We start from the raw sequence: 23,075 nt of genomic DNA, 5'->3' as shown, positions 1-23,075 counted from the left end.
TTGCGCGAAATATCAGTTGTGAGTTCAAAGTGGTAAAGTGAGGATATCGCATAAATTATTTGAAAATGCCTTCAAATCGGAAACGGCTTTGCTTGGGTGACAAATTAAAAATAATTGACGAAAATAAAAAGGGGAAACCCCTGAAAGAAATCTCTTTGAAATATGGTATTCCAAAATCGAGTGTTTGCACAATTTTAAAAAATTGCCGGAAAGTGATAAGAAGTGTTAAAGGTACACATGCTGGCACATTGAGACGACAATCGTTAAAGAAAGGCGAATATCAAACTTCAACACAGATGATTTGGAGGCATGGAACAGTGTAGACAATGTACTTGTAGAAGAGAACCCGAGTGCTGAAAATGAACTAGCTATAGAAATTTCGGAAGAGGAGGAAGGTGATACCACTGCAGTTGTAGCTGTGCCGCCAATAAAGCATCCTGATGCCATCGACTGCTTTGAGAAGTGTATCAAATGGTCTGAAGAAAACAACGTGGAACAGGAAAAAATATTTTTATTGAAAAGCTTACATCAAAAGGCACAGGATCTCAAAATTTCTCGCTCACAAAAGCAAATGAGCATAACAAATTTCTTTTCAGTTGAATAATGCTCATATTTTTGTTATAAAATTCAACTTTTATGAATTTTATTGTATGCATTTTCCATTGTATATGTATTTATTTCAACCAATTCTTATGAATTCATGAACAAATAGTTATTTTTAAACATATATGTACCAATATTAATTTAGTTTTCGTTTCCGATATAACGAATATTTCAGTTTAACGAACGGTCCCAACATTATATCATTCGTTATATTGGAGTACCACTGGTTGGCTGCCATATTGACTGGTGACGCTGCTGATGCTATATTAGACGACATGTGTACACATATTTGTATGTTGGTTGTGTATACATACATGTGTGTACGTACATAAATATAGAGAAGCGCGCGCTTTTTTATATTACTGATAAATGATAATATCTTGATTTGAAATTGATTTGTACTTGCATACATATCTGCAGAATAGATGCGTATGAAAGTTTTAAATGATAAGAGGTGTGATTTACATATATTATTATTGTAATATATTGTTACAAAAAGTAGTATTAAGTTTTATTTGTATTGCTATATGCATCCCTGATTATGAGCAATAGCTGTAGGTATATGGAATAGCATTTGTCTTGTTGTAGACATCTGGCGCCACGGCTGTCTGCTCGTCGAAACAATAGACATCTGGCGCCGCACTGTCTGCTTGTCTAGGTACACAATTGCTGAGTCTGGCGCCGCGACTGTCTGCTTGCGTCTGGCGCCGTATAGCCGTATGTTCTGGTAATTTCCAGACGCGATATTCTAGAAGGACACGTCGGCATCAGCGAGAAGTGCGTGGCTATATAAGCCGTGGCAGCGCCAACGTAATCAATCAGTGCTAAGAGTAAACTGCTATAGTGTAGACGAGTTGTGAAATAAAGAGTTGTTGAATTAAATTAAACAGTGTTGATTTTATTTGTCAATCCAGAGATACGAACCTAACAAAGTAAACTAGCAAGAGTAAATTCGTAACAATTGGTGTCAGAAGTGGGATTGTCAAATAATCCAAATTCAAGATGGTTAAATTCGGAGAATTGAGAATTCAGCAATTAAAAAAGGAACTGGAGGAGCGTAATTTGCCGATAAGCGGGCAAAAGGCGGATCTGCAGGCACGATTACGTGAAGCAATGGAAGCGGATGGAATTAATGTGGACGAGTTCGAATTTGTTGGGCCAGAAACTTCTACGAAGGTAGAAGAAAAAGTAGAAGAACAACGAACATCATCAAATGTGGACATGAACATGCTGTTAGTGGCTATTAAGCAAATGGCAGAGAATGCAGTGCAAACAGAAAATCGTCTGGCACAGCAAATAGCACAAAATACATCACAAATAGCAGACAATGCAGTGCAAACCGAAAATCGTCTGGCACAGCAAATAGCTGAAAATACATCACAGTTAGAGTCTCGCCTTACACAACAACATCGTTTGGTACAACAGATTACGGAAAATACTACACAACTACAAAAACAAGTGCAAGAGAAACTTTCAAAATTTGAAGACGAATTAAGCACTTTAAAAAATGACGAAGAAAATTTAAAAGCAGAAGTTCTTCAATTAAGTAATCGTGTGCGAGAACTGCAACTGCATGGCCCTGCACCATCAACAAATAATCAAAGATTGAAGGCACCCACATTCGATGGAAGTATTCCATTTCAAATTTTCAAACTTCAGTTTGAAAAGACAGCAACGGCCAATAACTGGAATGCAGCGGACAAAGTGGCGTCCTTATTTGTATCATTGAAAGGACCTGCGGCAGAAATCCTTCAGACTATTCCAGACTGTGAACGGGACAACTATGAGGCATTAATGAGTGCGATAGAAAGACGTTATGGTAGTGAGCACCGGAAACAAATATACCAGATCGAACTGCAAAATAGGGGTCAGAAGATGAACGAGTCATTGCAAGAGTTCGCAACTGAAATAGAACGACTGGCTCATTTGGCAAATGCAGATGCACCTGTGGATTACATTGAGAGGGTAAAAATTCAATGTTTCATAAATGGAATTCGTGATGTGGACACCAAACGCGCCACATATGCAATGCCAAAAAGAACGTTTGCTGAAACGGTTTCGCACGCCCTCACACAGGAAACAGCTTCCCTACTAAGTAAACCAGCACCCAAAGTACAAAGGGTTGAAATGGAACAACCGGCGCTGATGGAAGAAATATTGAAGACTCTGAAGACAATTGCTGCACAGCGAGTAAATACAACAGGCAGATGTTTCAACTGTAGAAAAGCGGGTCACTTTGCCCGAAATTGCAAGATAAAAGTAAACCCATCAAAATGGAAACAACCAACAGAACACCGAAAGAGGATTCACCACAAAAATGCGGATGCATTATCACATCGCCCTTGTCCACTGGAATTTAAACATTGCTCCAAATCAGAAGGAAAAGAAGGTATAATCGACGTGCGATTACTGAATATAGAACCTGAAGATGATTGGACTCCTCACCGCATCAGAATCAATCAGCTGGAGGACCCTGATCTTGCAAAGCTGATAATAGCCAAAGAAAATGGGGTACGACCACCAAAGGAACAAATAAGTAGCGAGAGTCCAACGGCAAAAGCATATTGGGCCCAATGGAACAGCATAAACCTCGTTAATGGATACCTTCATCGTACCTGGGAAAGCGAAGATGGCAAACAGTCTCGTCTGCTGATCATAGTACCGAAGTCCATGATCCCGAAAGTATTGAAAGAATATCACAATGGACCTAGTGGAGGGCACCTTGGAATTACAAAAACTATAGAGAAGATTAAACAACGGTTCTACTGGATCGGTTGTCGAGATTCCATAGCAGAATGGATAAGTAATTGCGTAGAGTGCATGGCAGCTAAAGGTCCTAAAGCCAAAAGTCGCGGTAGGCTGCAACAGTACAACGTGGGATCACCATTTGAACGAGTCGCAATGGATGTTGCAGGTCCGTTCCCAACCAGTACGGCCGGAAACAAATATCTACTGGTTGTCATGGACTATTTCAGTAAATGGCCAGAAGTATATGCCTTACCAAACCAGGAAGCGAAGACCGTAGCCGAAGCGTTTGTAGAAAATTGGATAACAAGGTTCGGAGTGCCCGTCGAATTACACTCAGATCAAGGCAGGAATTTCGAATCTTCCATTTTCCAAGAAGTCTGTACATTATTGGGCATCCACAAGACACGGACAACAGCGTTACACCCACAATCAGATGGGATGGTAGAGAGATTCAACCGAACGCTCGAAGAACATCTGCGGAAAATCGTTGATAAAGACCAACGGAATTGGGACAAGTGCATCCAGATGTTCCTGCTGGCGTATCGTTCAGCAAAGCACGAGACAACTGGTTACACGCCAGCAAAGATTATTTTTGGATCTGATCTGCGACTCCCTGCTGATCTTAAGTTTGGAACGAATCCTACAGCTGTAAGAAATGATGGAGATTATTGTTCTGCCTTAAAGGAAGAAATGAATGAATTGCATCTAATGGTAAGACAGCATACGCATCTGATGAGCAATAAGATGAAGGACCGGTTCGATCAAGCGGCAAATTCAAAAGGTTTTGAAGAAGGTGATCTGGTCCTGTTGTACAATCCACTTCGAAAGAAAGGCTTGTCCCCGAAACTGAAGACAGCCTGGGAAGGACCCTATATGGTGATGAAACGACTTAATGACGTGGTATACCGCATACAAAGAAATGGAAAAGCACGATGTAAAATGAAAGTAGTACATTTGGAGAGGCTCGCCCCATTTGGTTCAAGAGGATTTGTGCCTAATCGGGACGATTAGGCTTTAGTGGAGGGCAGTGTTACAAAAAGTAGTATTAAGTTTTATTTGTATTGCTATATGCATCCCTGATTATGAGCAATAGCTGTAGGTATATGGAATAGCATTTGTCTTGTTGTAGACATCTGGCGCCACGGCTGTCTGCTCGTCGAAACAATAGACATCTGGCGCCGCACTGTCTGCTTGTCTAGGTAAACAATTGCTGAGTCTGGCGCCGCGACTGTCTGCTTGCGTCTGGCGCCGTATAGCCGTATGTTCTGGTAATTTCCAGACGCGATATTCTAGAAGGACACGTCGGCATCAGCGAGAAGTGCGTGGCTATATAAGCCGTGGCAGCGCCAACGTAATCAATCAGTGCTAAGAGTAAACTGCTATAGTGTAGACGAGTTGTGAAATAAAGAGTTGTTGAATTAAATTAAACAGTGTTGATTTTATTTGTCAATCCAGAGATACGAACCTAACAAAGTAAACTAGCAAGAGTAAATTCGTAACAATATTATGTTTTTAGGATATTACGATAATATATCACATATATAGCATATATACATGAATATGAAATTATATTATATTATCAAAGATAAGAAATATTTGAAAATTAACTGTTATTCACACATTAACTACAAATATGACCTTGAAATAGCATAATTTCATTACAATATTATCAATTTTGCATGAATTCACAAAAATTCGCAAAATGATATTCATATCAATTGATATGATTGCATGTAAACGTATAAAAATATAAGCAAAAGAGCAACACACATACGTCTGTAATAGCAATGTACGTATATTTCTGAGCATAATTTTCATTGAATGCTCAGCTCTGTTCGCTCAGCACTGTTAACCTTTCCCCTTCTCAGCCAAAAGTGGTGAAATCCACTAATAGGATTTTGTTAGCTCTTGACAGTTCACACGCTTGTCCGCAATTGAACCTTCTCTATATTATACGTTCTCTGCTTATAACACACTTAAAAGGAAACGTCACAGGTTCTATATACATATGTAATATACACACATATATTACGAGTATATAGGTGGTAAGCGTATAGCAAATAGCTACCATTTAAACTGCCGATCGGAATTAAGAAGAAAAATGTATACCCTTTTATGTTATAAAAAATGCACCTGTGAAAAGTTTTATGTATATCTATTATGCAGTCGAATATACAAGGTACGTTCCGAAGAAAACAGGATTTTTTTAATCTAGCGCCTCCTGGTGACGCCATCTATATGTCGACTGGTGCGTTAGAATCTGCTATCATTATCGATTGTCCAGTGAGAATTTCATGACATCGATTGGAGGTGAAGTTATTGCGTTTTAAGTGTCAGTATGTTTGTGTTATAGGAGCGAAAATCAGTTTCGAACAAAGAGACAACATTAAATTTTGTTTTAAAATTGGTAAAACTTTTACTGAAACGTTTCAATTAATGAAACAATCGATGATTGCTTATCCCATAGCAGAGTGCACGAGTGGTTTCAACGTTTTAAAAGTGGTCGTGAGGACATAAATTACGATCAACATTTGGGCCAATCAAAATCCGTGATCACCGAAAATTCCATCGGACTGTGCGTGATTTCATCCAAAATCAGCCGAAATCATCATTGAAATTCATGGGAATGGAATTGAACATCTCCAAAACAACGATTTATCGCATTTTTACCAAACATTTGGGCTTACGAAAGGTGTGGGCACGGTTTGTTCCGCACAAATTGACTGACAACCAAAAATTGCTCAGATCGATCGACGCTTGTGGCCAATTGTTTGACTAAAAATCTCATTTAACCATTAACCACTCCTCATATTCACCTGCTCTCTTTTTTTAAAGCCCTGTTTACTTTGGAACGCACCTTGTATGTATATGCGATTTAGCACTAAACGAAATGCATTTAATTAATTGTTTGAGTTATTGCAAAACTTATGTAATTTTGTCAATAATAAATTTAAAATAGACTCTGATAGCTTGATCACTCCTTCAGAGGCTTTCTTCATCTAAGAATTTCCTTATTGTGAAATATTCGTATACATTTTTAATGTAGTCGTAAGTGACGAGAAAAAAGTCACTTTTTTTTTTAAATATATATTGTCGACTAAAAAATGCGTTGATATATTTAATCTGCTTTACAAAATGAAAATGCTAGTATTTAGATAAAATATCACTAAGAGCCAATATCAGGGAAATTTGGATTTAATGGCCAAACAAATGGACTTGGCAAAAAGCTTCATCAGAGGAGATCGTGCATCTTTTCTTGCGACTTCCACCGAAAACAAAATTTTTGCCGAAATCAATATTGGACTGCGAAGAGAGTATACAGCTATGGATAAATTGAATTTGAAGAAAGTTGCAGGCTAGTTTGACAATGATTTACGGATATGTGTGACCCCAAACTCAGGAACGAATATAAGTACAAATTAACTAATTATTTTATTTTCTGCGACTTCCACCGAAAACAAATTTTTTTGCCGAAATCAATATTGGACTGCAAAGAGAGTATACAGCTATGGATAAATTGAATTCCAAAAAAATTGCAAGCTAGTTTGACAATGATTTACGGGTACGAGTGGCCCCAAACTCAGAATCGAATTTAAGCATTTAGGCAATTTTCCGTTTTGGCAACGTCACAAGCTAAAAAGTTCAAATATTTTTGGCTCTATGAATTTTATGCAACTTTTCCACAATCTTTTTTTATTCAAGTTAAATAATTATAATTTGCAAATTCATTACGAGTTTTATTTGTAAGTTTACATTAATTATTTTTATTTTTATGCCGCGTAATTGTTTGTTATAATACTTGTATATAGTGTTTACTATGAATTATTGCTATTGTTTAAATATATCCCATATCAAGGGTCGGCTTTAGTATACCGTCCCACGATTTTGGGAATGAAATGGGTATGGTCGGATAGAGGAGATTCTCCAGATCACGAATATATAGTTATAGCCGCAGGAAGCTTATAGATTCCGAGTTATTCGCGTTTAAAGTTGAAAATTTGCAATATTTTATTTACATATTTTCGATACATAAAATTAATTTTGCACTTATATTTTTGAATTTTATATACACTAACACATCACTTATTCATTTGGACACATTTATTTTATATAATATAGTGCAAAAATTGCTCTTAATATACATTTAAATTATTGTTGAATTATTATTATTTTAAAATAACAAATAAATAACAAATTGTCAAATAATCAGTGTTACCACACTAAAATATTTTACAAACTAAAACAAAAAAATATAAGGAAATATTATACCATAAATACAGGAAACATAATCGTTGATAAACAATAAAAAATATATAAAAAATTTAAACCGCCTGAAGGCCGCCACTGTAAAAGTGAGATCTACTGGAGAAAAAAAATGTATACACCCGGTGTTGGATCGACAAGGGTAATTTTTTTGAAGCAATGCCGAATGCCGCCCACGCAAAAAGGAGTTCTACGCGAATAGAATTTGATACACCCCGGTGTATGGACCGACTAGGGTTATTTTTTTTAAAAGCGAAGGCCACCCACGCAAAAAGAAGTTATACGCGAAGAAGTAGCAATGTCATAGAGGGTATGTTAGTTAGGTTAGGTTGGTATGGTAACACTGATTATTTGACAAGTTTTAATTTATTTGTTATTTTAAAATAATAATAATTCAACAATAATTTAAATGTATATTAAAAGCAATTTTTGCACCATATTATATAAAATAAATGTGTGCAAATGAATAAGTGATGTGTAAGTGTATATAGAATTCAAAAATATAAGTGCAAAACTAATTTTATATATCGAAAATATGTAAATAAAATATTGCAAATTTTCAACTTTAAACGCGAATAACTCGGAAACTATAAGCTTCCTGCGGCTATATTCGTGATCAGGATAATCTCCTCTATCTGACCATATCCTTTTTATCCTTGATATCCTGGGACGGTATACTAAATTCTTCCCGATATCAATTCACCCGTAAGACACTTACCACTTTCTTTTACCTTTTTATATCCTGAACGGGGTATATTGAGTTTGTCACGATGTTTGTAACACCCAGAAGTAAGCGTCGGAGACCCTATAAAGTATACATATATATAAATGATCAGTATGTTGAGCTGAGTCGATTTAGCCATGTCCGTCTGTCTGTCCGTCCGTCCGTCTGTCTGGCTGTATATATACGAACAAGTCCCTCAGTTTTTAAGATATCCTTTTGAAATTTTGCAAACGTCATTTTCTCTTGAAGAAGCTGCTCATTTGTCGGAATGGCCGATATCGGACCACTATAACATATAGCTGCCATACAAACTGAACGATCGGAATCAAGTTCTTGTATGGACAACTTTCACATTTTACCAGACATATTCACGAAATTTGGTAGAGATTATTTTCTAAAGCAACAATGTAATCTCCGAAAAAATTGTTCAGATCGGTTAACTATAGCATATAGCTGACATACAAACTGAACGATCGGAATGAAATTCTTGTATGCGAAACTTTCACATTTGACCAGATATATTTACGAAATTTGGTAGAGATTATTTTCTAAGACAACAGAGTAATCTGCGAAGAAATTGTTCAGATCGGTTAACTATAGCATATAGCTGCCATACAAACTGAACGATCGGAATCAAGTTCTTGTGTAGACAACTTTCACATTTTACTAGATATATTCACGAAATTTGGTAGAGATTATTTTCTAGGACAACAGAGTAATCTCGGAAGAAATTGTTCCGATCGGTTAACTATAGCGTATAGCTGCCATACAAGCTGAACGATCGGAATCAAATGCTTGTATGGAAAATTTTCATATTTGACAAGATATATTCACGAAATTGGGTATAGATTATTTTCTAAGACAACAGAGTAATCTCTGAAGAAATTGTTCAGAACAGATTACTATAGCATATAGCTTCCAAACTGAACACATAGTTACTAAAAGAAATACACCTGTGAAGAGTATTTAGCTTCGGTGCAACCGAAGTTAACGTTTTTTCTTGTTTTTTAATAAAAACGCCCTACTTCGGTTATACCCAATTTAAGCTACGATTTGTTATATTCATATACTTGTATATATTTGGTATGACGGTAAATAGCAACTATGGCAGGCGACGATCGGAATAGCTTGGATCAAAAGGCGATGCGTAAGCGACGATGACCCTTTTTCTTGAGTACCCAGTGTGGTATGTGCTTGCATGTGGGGATGTGAAGTGCTCTCGCGTATGGGTGATGTTGATGTGTGGGTACTGTGGTATGTGGGTTCTGTGTGTGTGGTGTATTGGCGTGTTGAGATAGTGGCATAAGGGGGGCTTATCTCATTTAGACATCCCGGTCCCTAGGCGAATATTCAGCCTAGCAGTCGCTGTACTTGTTGAAGTGTTGTCAGTACGTTGCTAAGTCCAGTAGCGGGGCGATGCTGTGGCCCTTTCAGATGATGCCTGGTTGGTACAACGTGGTGCGGACGCCATTGATGGGGCTCAGGCCAGGCAGCAGTGGTTCGCCGTCGTACCGCCCGGTTGGTTTGCCTTGGTCTACCCGTACTTGAGACAACTGGCCGACCTACATAGCGTCGTGTGGTCCTGTGCAGCAGCGTGTGGGTTTTTTTTTTGTTGTCAGAGGGGGAATCTTCAAAGATACCGTCTTGTTTCGGACGGCATGCATGATTGCCATTGTTACCAAGTGCGGAACTTGCGGGGTAAGATGCCTACTTACTAAATCCTAACTCCGTCTCCTCAATCTATTTATTTTCCTTGCGAGACCGCCGCTGGGCATTTACTCGCGCATGTGCCGCCATTGTTACCAAGTGCGGAACCTGCGGGGCAGGACGCCTACATACTAAACCGTAACTCCGGTTCCTCAAGCTATTTATTTTCCTTGCGGGACCGCTGCTAGGCATTGCTTCGCAAAGATAAGCTTAAGCCGTTCTACAAATTTTCCAGCTCCAAGTTGATTACCCGTCTTTCGCTCTTTCTCTGCCATTCCTTCCTTCTAAGCTATTTTAAGGCTGTCGCGCTCCATTTTCTAATAAAGTTTCACACCTGCTGTGAACGCAACATGTGTGGTACAATATTTTCAGGGGTTAGCCGCTCTCCTATAGCTCCTCTCTTTCATCCTTATAACAGGGTCACAGAAAGGAAATGTGCCACTCATTAAGGCTGGTTTGTCTTTCTTGCTGTTTCTCTTGTTTATTTAGTCGTTTGCCCGCGTTTTTCGTTTTGTCATGAATTCTTTTTAGCTCCATCGCTATAATATCTGGAGGCATGATACCTGAAATAATTCCAGCCGCTTCGTGTGAAACAGTCCGGAAAGCGCAAGCTACTTACTGCACTTAACCGAACTACTGCTTTTGCCGCATTCGCATATATTTTGTGCAGCAATGCTGGTCCCCATATGGGTTCGGCATACATTAGTACTGACTGGCTAACTTATGCCAGAAGAGCGCGTCTATTTGGACTAGGTCCACCTATGTTAGCCATGATTGTATTTAATGCAGCCGTCACCTTTGCTGCTTTCCCACAGGCTTTCGCGATGTGGCTTCGATAATTTACCCTCGCGTCAATAATTACTCCCCGTTATTTCAACGATTTTTGCGTTGGGATATTGTATCCATTAATGTTGAGCGTAGTCGCCTCTAACTTTTTACTACTCGATATTAGTACCGCTTCAGTTTTTTGGCCTGCTAACTGGAGCTTTGTGTTTGTGAGGCATTTTTTTTTTATTTTTATCGCCACATGATTGCATAGATACTCTATCTGGCCTATTTCTTTTACCGTTACTGTTATATCATCAGCGTACCTGATTATTTGTATTTCTTTGGGCAAAGGGAGACGGTACACACCGTCGTAAAAAACATTCCAAAGTACTGAGCCTTGTGGTACACCGCCTGTTACAATCTAATTTGTAGGACCTTCTTCAGTGTCATATAGCAGTAATCTGTCGTAGAGGTAGCTGGATATGACCTTCAGTAGGTAGAGTGGGGTCTTCTTTTGTTTCAGGGCTTATGCGGCCAATAGGCCGAATAGAAGACATTTTTTACGTCGAACGTTACAACCGCGCAGTATTCTTTGGAGCCATATTGCCATCTGGTTCCTTCAATGGCCATGCTTGCGACCTCTGTTAGCTTTTTATGGCGTCTATTGTTGGCCTGTGCCTTCGAAAGCCATATTGGTTTTCGGCTAAACCCAGATTATACGCTCCAGTATTTTCCCCATTATGTCCAACACACATAATGGTCGGTAGGAGCCTGGCTCCTCTGCTGGTTTATTTGGCTTTTGTATAAGCAATAGCCGCTGTTTTTTTTCAAATCTTAAGGAATACCCCCCTCGTTAGCATTGCGTATAAACTTCCGAGAACAGGGTGGGTTTATATTTAATAGCGAGTTTTAGGGTCTTATTCGGTATGCCATCTAGGCCTGATGCTTTAGTGTTTGCGAATTTCTCAGCTGCTTCCATAGTTTCTTGATCAGTGACCAGCGGTGCGTTTGTAGCTTCTTTTATTTGCTGCCTTTGTAGCAATTGCGTCGGAAAAAGCGTTTGGACAACCGCCTTTAATAGTCTAGGGCATGTAGGTGCTTGTCCTTTAATCTGTGACATGACGATTTTGTATGCATCTCCCCACGGGTTTTCTTTAACCTTTTAAAACAACAGGCTTTGCTCTTCTTTATTGCTTTCTTCAGTTAATCGTTTAAAGCGCTCGTTTACCATTGTAAAATCTGCCGTTTCATTCCTTTCTCAGAGCTTCAATAGTCTCATTCCACCAGTATGCGAGTTTCCTGTATGTGCCTTGTTTTTTCCTACCATAGCAGCATCGCAAGCTTTACTGACATGATTAACTAGGAATTCAGCCTTCTGAACTGTGTTCATAGCGTAGTTCGGATTGTCACCTAACATTAATTTTTATATATCCTCATGAAGTGTTTCAGCTTTCTAGCCTCTGATTTGAATCTTTTAAGAGACTTAGGCACTTTGTGCGTTTGTCGATTTCAAGCAGAATTGCCTGTGTGTATACAAGTCGCTCACTTGCAATGTACACGACTGCACAAGAGAGCTACTAGCGAACGTAATATCGATTACAAAACCCCGCCCAGTTTTTTTTCGAATGTATTTCTGTTATCAATATTCAGCAAGACGGTGCTTAGTACCGAAAAAGCCTTCAGAAGGGTTTCTCCCCGTCTATTTGTGTATGTGCTACCCCACTCCACTGCCCATGCATTGAAGTCACCTGCCACTATGTTCATTGTGGTGTTTGACACTTCTCGTACTAGATTATCGATGATTCTTTCATATTCATATTGTGCGATGCTTGGCGGAATGTAACAACTATAAAAGTTTATTTCGCAGATTTTTGCCCGCGTGTAATAGGCTTGTACTGTTAGTGGCTTTTCCTGGAACATGTTTTCTCCACAAGCACAAATGGCCGCCTTGACCGTTAGGTCGGAGGTCCACGTTTTTGTATTCTTCGCAGACTATTGCTACGTCGATCTTCTGCTCAAACACTGTATGCGTAAGTAGGTCTTGAGCTGCTACGCGGCAGCGTGTGGTGTGGTCTGCAACACGTGTGGCACAAATCAGCGGAAGCATCTCGCTATAAAAAAAAACAAAAAAAAAAAACAGTCCTGCGCCACATGTGTGTGCGATAGACAGTTGAGGCAGTGCTCATGTGCTTTAGTGAGCCACTACCAGAAGCGGAAGTCGATGCAGTAGCAGGCGGGGCGTAGGAATAGGCCCACTACGCGCCACGTTGGTTGCCGACCGAACAGTTGGTGTTGGTATGGAGGGCATGTCCACGTCCATATTGATCTCTGTAAAAAAATGGTATTTGAATATACATGGTAGTACATAAACAGAATGGGATTGTGCCACGTTATGTGGCATGACTGTGTCGTCGTAATGACCGACCATTTCTGTAATTTTTATTCTTATTTTTAATGGTTTGTTGCGGGTTGCAGTTTTATTGATTTATTTGAATTGATTTTAATTTGTGTTTCGGTATTATGTTTTGATTATTTAGCATCGGATTTTCGCTACTATCCGCGATTGGTAGAAAGCATAATTTAACGAGCGGTTTGGTTAGTATTCCGTTTAGAGTACGGAGATCAACTACCCGGAAATTACCGTCTGAGCCATAATGGAGCTTTTCTATACGGCCAAGGCGCCACTCGTTAGATGGGAGCCAACCGTCGTTAATAAATACACAATCTCCAAGTTTTGGCGCATTTTCTGATGATTTCCATCGATACCTCGTATGGAGGCCCTTTAAATAGTCTTATTTCCATAATCGGCTGAAATTACGATGGAGAATTTTAATTCTCTACCATCGATTTAAGAAGGATAGCGACTCCACGCCTGGCTCAGGTGCGGCCAGAATGGGTGCTGCTTTGAGAAAGTGCCCTGGAGTTAGGGCTGTGAGATCTGACCGGTCTTGCGAGAATATTGTTAGTGAATTGTAAACGGCTTCAATGCGAATTAATAGTGTCTTAAATTCTCGTAATTAAATTTGTAGTTTCCAGCTACTTTTTTAAAGTTGGATTTGAAGCTTTTTACAGCTGATTCCCATAAACCACGCATATGAGGAGCTCTTGGGAGAATAAATTGCCAATTAATGCCCTGTACTTTTGTACAATCTCAGGAGAGACTTGTTTAAAAATGTCCAAAAGCTGTTTTTCTGTGGCTCTTTGAGCCCCGATAAAGGTTTTTCCATTGTCGCTCGTAAGTTTGGATGGAAAACCGCGTCATCCGATGAAGCGAGGAAAAGCTGCGAGAAAGGTCTCTTTTGTCAGATTAGTACATAGCTCAAGGTGCACTGCTTTTGCCGTAGAACAGACAAAGACAGACTTAGACTTTCATTAGCGTGAGAGACCTTAACATGGGCGCTTTTAACTGAAAAGGCCCAGCAAAATCGACACTTGTAATTTGAAAGGCGGGGCGATGTTGCAGCGTTTCGGTGCACATAAAAATGCACTTTTTTATTGGAGGCTTAAGTCGGGGAATATAGAACTCTTGGCGGTTTGTATGTTGCATTAGTATGTGTATATACTTGAGTAGCAATGTCGCAAGTCGAGACTACCGTGGTATTGTTAGAGGATGGCGTTCGTTACGTGTCAGGCTTGAATTCGCAAGCACGAAGCAGACCTTTCGTATCCAGAAATGGATTTACTACTAAGAGTGAGTTCTTTTTGTCAATCAGCTTCGATTCTCTTAGACATCTCGCAGCTAAAGTGGCGCGACTGAGGTATCATACCTCAATCGCTGAAGGATGTCAGTATCACACAATGTCGTGTGAAAAGAGTAGATTTTTCGACTTTCTTGGGCAATTATATTTCGCATGGGCGATCGTGGCCAAGAATCGGGTGATTCTGTTAACCATCGAGGACTATTTCAGCAAAGAATGGTGGGGGCAAGGTGCAGAGACTTGTACATTCTTGCACCTAGATCAGCAGCACTGGCTACGTGTCGCCAAGTGGCTGATCTCACTAGGTCAAGGATTTGAGACGTTCGATTGGAAATATACATACGCCTTCAATGTATGTGGAGGTTTTTCTAACCAGGCCAATATAATTTCGGAATCAGATCAGAAATACAATTTATATTTTGCCATATTTAGATGCGTTTGCACCATGGATACTAGTTCGGCTAGTAGTAGCGCACCATATAGTTGCAGTCGTGGCAGACTTATTGTTTTTAGCGGATCCACCTTTTCCTTGGCTACTAATAGGTGATGGTCGCTGTGTCAGATTGTGTGCGCACATATATAGTGGCACAATATGCCTTTTCAGAGGCATCACAGAAGCCATGTATTTCGACTTTGTACTCTGGGGCATAATTTATCCATCGTGGGATTTGTATCTGTGAGATATCATTCAGATTGAACGCGAACTGGGCTCACTTTTCTAAACGAAGTGGTTTCACTTGTTCATCCCAGTCAGTTCCGTCAAGCCACAATTCTTGTATTCGAATTTTTGCTTGTATCATAATTGGCGGAAGGTATCCTGCGGGGTCGAAAAGTTTTGCCACTGAGGATAAAAATTTGCCTCTTTGCTTTAGCTGATAGTGCGGATATTGTGTTAAGTGTATGAAAACTGGTCAGATATCGCATTCCATTGTATCCCCAAAGTTTTTGTTCTGCATTCCTTTTCGAATTTAAGGAAATTAGTGTCTAATAGATTTTCATTAGGTATGTCCTTTAAAATATTCGGGTGGTTCGCCGTTATCTTTTTTTAACGGAAACTCTGCTGTATAGAGCGCTTGTGTCACGTGTGCTAGTGACTCATATGCCATGTCGTCTGTACACGTTTGTGTTTTCAACACTTGTGTTGCCAGAGGAAATTCTGACTTTGTATTTTCTGCCAGTTCGTGGAGTGTAAGAATGTCTAGGTATGGGACACAGTTTACGACAAAGGTAACTGTTTTTAATTTAAAGTCGCGTAGTAGACTCTTGGGAGATTTTCGGAAAATAATTCGCTGAAAATCTTGGTCATCTTTATGTATGACTATTTGTCGATACATTTTTCCGACATTCCCATTGAAAAAGTATTTGTATATATGCCAGTTTAATATGAGGAGCATTAAATGTGGCTTAAACGTGGATCTCGTAAAAACAATGTCATTTAGGGAATTCCCCGAACTTGAGGATTTTGATGCATTAAAGACAACTATTACCATTGTGGTTTTTTTGTGTGGCTTTATTACTGCATGATGTGGCAGGTAAAATGAATAGTATTTACTTTTTATAATTTTTTCGTCAGACCTGACTTCCTCTATGTGGACTATATGGAGGTATTCTTCTAAAACCCTATCGTATTCTGAGTGTATTCTGCCTTTTTTAAGTAGGCTTTTTTCCATACTTAAAAACTGTTGGATAGCAGGGGTGCGGGAATGACCTAAGGCGAGTCTGTGGGGAATTTCTGGCTTTAGTGGTAGTCGTACGACGTACCGGCCATTATCTAATCGAGTAATAGTGGTTTTGTAAAGATCCTGGCAATATCGATCTTCTAGCGTTGATATGAGGGGGAGTTCTTCTAACTCCCAAAATTCCTTCAGTTATGTATTGAGGTACTTGTTTGAGAATTCCTCAACTTGTGTCAACTTGTCATTGTTGTGACTGGTTCCGCAACTAGTCCCATTAGGACCCATCTGAAAATGGTTTTTTGCGCCCGAAGTGTTTTTGTAATTTTCTCAACATCTTCGAGTATGATTTGTGGTATAAGATCGCTGCCTAATAGAATGTCTATTTGAGCGGGAGTGTTGCAGATTGGGTCTGCTAACTTAACCCTTAAATGCATGGTTTTTCCTTTTTAAATACCATAAATTGTAACAGATAGAAAATTAAGCATAGATTAAGGGAAAAAATAAAGAAAACTATTTTATTTTCTCACCCCCCAGATTGGCTGTTGTACTGTGTAATTATATAATTCATATGAATAAATTATATATTTATAAGAAATAAGTCAAATATAAAAAAGATATTATTGTACCCACAGTAAAACTATTATTTGCCGATTTTGCTTGCTGATGTATTTCTACATCACAATTATAACGCTCGTATTTACTATAACTGTTATTGAATTCTAAATAAAACCAATGTAATGTGTTTTTCTTACCTTTATCCTCTCATAAATCACTTATAGCACGTAAAAATACTATTAACTGACCACCAAAATGAAATTACAATTTTACCGCCAAAGTGTGTATTTGTAAGTGGCGCGCCAAGCTGTCAAATTATTAAAATTAAAAAGTGAAATGTCATATGAAAGTTTGCGTTCAAAAACCAACACAGATATTTTTAGCACCTAATAAAAGTAAAAAGAACTGTGTTTAAGTTCTCTTCTTCTTCTTAATTGGCGTAGACACCCCTTACACGATTATAGCCGAGTTAACAACCGCGCGCCAGTCGTTTCTTTTTTTCGCTACGTGGCGCCAATTGGATATTCCTAGCGAAGCCAGGTCCTTCTCCACTTGGTCCTTCCAACGGAGTGGAGGTCTTCCTCTTCCTCTGCTTCCCCCGGCGGGTACTGCGTCGAATACTTTCAGAGCTGGAGTGTTTTCATCCATCCGGACAACATGACCTAGCCAGCGTAGCCGCTGTCTTTTAATTCGCTGAACTATGTCAATGTCGTCGTATATCTCGTACAGCTCATCGTTCCATCGAATGCGATATTCGCCGTGGCCAACGCGCAAAGGACCATAAATCTTTCGCAGAATTTTTCTCTCGAAAACTCGCAACGTCGACTCATCCGCTGTTGACATCGTCCAAGCCTCTGCACCATATAGCAGGACGGGAATTATGAGAGACTTATAGAGTTTAGTTTTTGTCTGTCGAGAGAGGACTTTGCTTCTCAATTGCCTACTCAGTCCGAAGTAGCACCTGTTGGCAAGAGTTATCCTGCGTTGGATTTCTAGGCTGACATTGTTGGTGGTGTTTACGCTGGTTCCAAGATAGACGAAATTATCTACAACTTCAAAGTTATGACTGTCAACAGTGACGTGAGTGCCAAGTCGCGAGTGCGACGACTGTTTGTTTGATGACAGGAGATATTTCGTCTTGCCCTCGTTCACTGCCAGACCCATTCGTTTTGCTTCCTTGTCCAGCCTGGGGAAAGCAGAACTAACGGCGCGGGTGTTGAGGCCGATGATATCAATATCATCGGCATACGCCAGCAGCTGTACACTCTTATAGAAGATTGTACCTGCTCGATTAAGTTCTGCAGCTCGAACTATTTTCTCCAGCAGCAGATTGAAAAAGTCGCACGATAGGGAGTCGCCTTGTCTGAAACCTCGTTTGGTATCGAACGGCTCGGAGAAGTTCTTCCCGATCCTGACGGAGCTTTTGGTGCCGCTCAACGTCAGTTTACACAGCCGTATAAGTTTTGCGGGGATACCAAATTCAGACATCGCGGCATAAAGGCAGCTCCTTTTCGTGCTGTCGAAAGCAGCTTTGAAATCGACGAAGAGGTGGTGTGTGTCGATTCTCCTTTCACGGGTCTTTTCCAAGATTTGGCGCATGGTGAATATCTGGTCGGTTGTTGATTTGCCAGGTCTAAAGCCACACTGATAAGGTCCAATCAGTTCGTTGACGGTGGGCTTTAATCTTTCACACAATACGCTCGATAGAACCTTATATGCGATGTTGAGGAGGCTAATCCCACGGTAGTTGGCGCAGATTGTGGGGTCTCCTTTTTTATGGATTGGGCATAGCACACTCAAATTCCAGTCGTTGGGCATGCTTTCGTCCGACCATATTTTACAAAGAAGCTGATGCATGCTCCTTATCAGTTCTTCGCCGCCGTGTTTGAATAGCTCGGCCGGCAATCCATCGGCCCCTGCCGCTTTGTTGTTCTTCAGGCAGGTGATTGCTATTCGAACTTCTTCATGGTCGGGTAATGGAACGTCTGCTCCATCGTCATCGATTGGGGAATCGGGTTCGCCTTCTCCCGGTGTTGTGCTTTCACTGCCATTCAGCAGGCTGGAGAAGTGTTCCCTCCATAATTTAAGTATGCTCTGGGCATCGGTAACTAGATCACCTTTGGGGTTCTACAAGAGTATGCTCCGGTCTTGAAACCTTCTGTTAGCCGCCGCATCTTTTCGTAGAATTTTCGAGCATTACCCCTGTCGGCCAGCTTATCGAGCTGTTCGTACTCACGCATTTCGGCCTCTTTCTTCTTCTGTCTGCAAATGCGTCTCGCTTCCCTCTTCAACTCTCGGTATCTATCCCATCCCGCACGTGTTGTGGTCGATCGTAACGTTGCGAGGTAGGCAGCCTGTTTTCTCTCCGCTGCGACACGGCACTCCTCGTCGTACCAGCTGTTCTTTTGCACTTTCCGAAAACCAATGGTTTCCGTTGCAGCTGTACGTAAGGAGTTTGAAATGCCGTCCCACAGTTCCCTTATACCGAGTTGTTGACGAGTGCTCTCAGAGAGCAGGAGTGCAAGCCGAGTAGAAAAACGTTCGGCTGTCTGTTGTGATTGCAGCTTCTCGACGTCGAACCTTCCTTGTGTTTGTTGGCGTGCGTTTTTTGCTGCACAGAGGCGGGTGCGAATTTTGGCTGCAACAATATAGTGGTCCGAGTCTATGTTAGGACCTCGGAGCGAACGCACATCTAAAACACTGGAGACGTGTCTTCCGTCTATCACAACATGATCGATCTGGTTGGTAGTTTTTCGATCCGGAGACAGCCAGGTAGCTTGATGTATCTTCTTATGCTGGAATCTAGTACTACAGATAACCATATTTCGGGCCCCGGCGAAGTCGATCAGCCTCAACCCATTTGGGGATGTTTCGTCGTGGAGGCTGAATTTACCGACCGTAGTGCCAAAGATACCTTCTTTGCCCACCCTGGCGTTAAAGTCGCCAAGCACGATTTGGCATCGTGGCGGGGGCATCTCTCATAAGTGCGCTCCAAGCACTCATAAAAGTCATCTTTGGTCACATCGTCCTTCTCTTCCGTCGGGGCGTGGGCGCAAATCAGCGATATGTTGAAGAACCTCGCTTTGATGCGGATTGTGGCTAGACGTTCATTCACCGCAGTGAATGATAGTACTCGGCGACGGAGTCTCTCTCCCACCACGAATCCAACACCAAACTTGCGCTCCTTTATATGGCCACTGTAGTAAATGTCACAAGGACCTACTTGTCTCTGTCCTTGTCCCGTCCATCGCATTTCTTGGACGGCGGTGATGTCAGCCTTTATTTTCACGAGGACATCAACCAGCTGGGCAGCGGCACCTTCCCAATTAAGGGACCGGACATTCCAGGTGCATGCCCTCAATTCGTAATCCTTATTACGTTTGCCATGGTCGTCATCAAAAGGGGGGTCACTCATCCGAGGCTTGTTGTTCCTTTTCATTGGGGGTGTTTTTTTTACGTGGCGGGTCCCAAACCCAGCGCACAACCCTATGCAGGGGATGTTTCGCCTTCTCACTTTAGCTCACCTTCAAACGGATGTTCTTAGGCTACCCAGAGGATACTTGGTCAAAGACCGGAAGTCGTGAGCTGCTTGAGTCATATGCAAAAGAATCGTTTCTGGCCACTCCCAAGTGAATGGCGATCAGAGAACTTTCCTCACTTGCGTGAACTTCTACACATGACTCCATCCTCCTTTGTGTTTAAGTTACCGTTTAGAAATTATGTAAGGAAGAAAACTCTGATGTATATATACATCATCATGCATTTAGGGGTTAAGGTGTGAAATCTTTTGCCAATGCTTGCTATTTATATGATTGCTTGGAAGCATGTTTGTTAGTCGCGGTAAGACAATAGCTTCTGCTTGAATGCGCTTGGGAGGAAATAAGGGTAATAGGGCAAATAATACACTGCTTTGGTTTTCACTGTGTAGCGTCTGAGTTTTTAAAGCCAGCATGGTGCTTCTTGGCAATTTTTGGAATTTCGTAAGTCGAAATTTGCTGTTGCAATTAATCGCGCAGCTCTTTTAACATTAGCGTTATTTTGAGTTGGAAAAATTTGTGATGTGAAGCATTGAGTTATGTCGTTTATGGCAATAAACGCAATTAAATTTGCTTTCGCAATCTTCAATCGCAAGCACATGTGACAAAGAGTTGGTACAAAGTGTTTTCGTTATTAAGAAATTGTTTCTTTCGTTAATATTTAGTTTTTTAAATTTCTCGCAAGATTTCAGCCTGTGCCCTCCTTTACACAGTTATACGTCATATGTTTGTTTTGTTCGGATGCGAACAATTATGTTTTGAAAAAACTACGATTTAAGTTGTTGTTGTTACTTGCTTGGGGTCTAATGAAGCTTCGATTTAGGTCGTGTTGAACATTATTAGTTCTGACCATTTTTTTATCCACCCTTTCCGCAATTTCATATTGGGTAGCGTAGAAATCGTTCATTTTCATTGAAAAAAATGAGCGAACTGTTTGACTATTACGCCTGCTTGACCTTTAGATTTGTATCGGAGGTGATTCAGGTTTTGCGCTTGGGATAATTTTGGATGGTTTATGTACAGACTGTAAACATATCCCGGAAGGACGGCTATTGTTCATAACCACCATGAAAAATTTTAGTGTCACATGCGGGCACCTTGATGTGGATGCCTGAACTCGCCTCTTGGCTTTTAACTTGTTGCAGTTCTACTCTCCGTTATGGAGCAGGTGCAATTTCTTTATTTAATTTCAATTGATCGGATATCATAGCTTTCGTCTCTTCATACTGGTCTAAGTAGTTTTCATATTTGGCGTATGCAGAAATCATTTTTTGTACTTTTAGATATTGTATCGATTTAGATTCCTTAGAATCTCCGTTCATTTAGATAACATGAAAAAATTAAAAATATGAGGAAAAAATCTCTCAGTGTACTTCTGATAGTAATAAGTACGTGTAAAATCTTTAAAATAAAAAGTTTTTATTTTTGTTGTATACGCAATGCATCAAATAAAGAACGCGTATTTCGTTTTCCTTATTCCCAGTTCTTATATATTTAGGTAATAATTTGTTCTTGTTTTCTTTTTATTTTATTTAATGTTTTGTACTCGTTAATAAATACTTGCGTATACGAGCGATAATGAGAAAAGAGAAAAAGGTTGATGACCTTTGCATATGAGACTGCACGATATGTGCGTGTTTATGTGCATACGTAAAATGCTTAAAAAAAATTGTTTTTTTGTTTGCAATCCTGCTTGCTTGTGGTTTAACAGCATGGTGTGCTTTACTGCTAGCTTGATCACCTGATGAAGCGGTGTGAGCTCTAGTAAGACTTCCAGTGCCACCGTGGGGCATGTGCGCATTGCCCCCGAAGCACAGACACATGCAAGTCTTTGCAGCTTTGACAGTCTTCCTATCACCGAGGACGGCGCCGCTTTGGTGACCCATGCAACCGCTCCATAGGTGACGATAGGCCTTACTATCATGGTATACAGCCATCTAATGATGCTTGGCTTGCATCCCCATGATCTGCCGGCCAGGCGTCTACAAATCATAAGTGCTCTAGTTGCCTTGGATAGCGTTAGGTCCAAATGCCTACTCCATCTTAGCTGTGAGTCTGAGGTGAGGCCAAGGAATTTGACATCCTTAGACATTTCCACTTCTGTGCCTCCGATTGTAAGGGATCTCAGGCCCGGAAGAGATCTCCGCTTAGTGAATGGGATCACAGTGGTCTTTGCTGGGTTGATGTTTAGCCCTACCGTGTAGCACCATCCTTTCGCCAAGTTTAGGCCCCTTTGAACAATGTCACAGAGAGTGTTCACAAATCTGCCTCTCGCCATTATGACGATGTCGTCCGCGTACCCTTGGCAGCGGATTCCATTGCTTGTGAGTAGCTCGAGTAGCTCGTCTACTATCAGGCTCCATAGCAGAGGGGATAGTACTCCGCCCTGTGGGCAGCCCCTCGTGGTGCCAAGACGAATCTTACTTTCTCCCACTGTTGTTTCCGCTACACTAGTGCGCAGAAGGGCTTCAATCCATCTGCGTATCGGGAGGGTTACATTCCTTCTCTCGAGTGCCTTGATCACGCTTGTGTGAAACGCATTATCAAAGGCACCCTCAATGTCTAGGAAGGCGCAAATCGCTATCTCGCCATTGACCAGCGAATCCTGCAGTTCAAACGTGAGTTGGTACAGAGCAGTATTTGTGGATCTTCCCGCTCTGTACGCGTGTTGTCTGGCATGCAGGGGTGCGACCTTCAGCGCTTCCGATCTTATGTGGTTGTCTATTACCTTTTCCATCCCCTTTAGAAAGAAGGAGGTCAGACTTATGGGCCGGAATGACTTGGCTAACGAATAGTC

The 23,075-nt window shown here is 40.8% G+C and overlaps 3 protein-coding genes across 4 annotated transcripts in view; all 3 read left to right on the top strand.

The window, feature by feature from the left end:
* The window catches only part of LOC125775357 (uncharacterized), a 322,796-nt gene that overhangs the window by 133,647 nt on the left and 166,074 nt on the right, over window positions 1-23,075 (top strand). The gene's annotated exons all lie outside the window — the stretch shown is intronic.
* Window positions 1-23,075, top strand: part of LOC125775396 (uncharacterized) — a 151,365-nt gene that overhangs the window by 51,682 nt on the left and 76,608 nt on the right. The gene's annotated exons all lie outside the window — the stretch shown is intronic.
* The window catches only part of LOC125780334 (uncharacterized), a 386,491-nt gene continuing 380,865 nt past the window's right edge, over window positions 17,450-23,075 (top strand). Inside the window, exon 1 of the mRNA XM_049462522.1 lies at window positions 17,450-18,140. The gene's annotated coding sequence lies outside the window, so the exon portion shown is untranslated. The remainder of the gene's footprint in view (window positions 18,141-23,075) is intronic.

Source organism: Bactrocera dorsalis, chromosome 1 (assembly GCF_023373825.1).
Source record: "Bactrocera dorsalis isolate Fly_Bdor chromosome 1, ASM2337382v1, whole genome shotgun sequence".
Lineage (NCBI taxonomy): Eukaryota > Metazoa > Arthropoda > Insecta > Diptera > Tephritidae > Bactrocera > Bactrocera dorsalis.
This window is presented reverse-complemented; position numbering and strand designations above follow the sequence as displayed.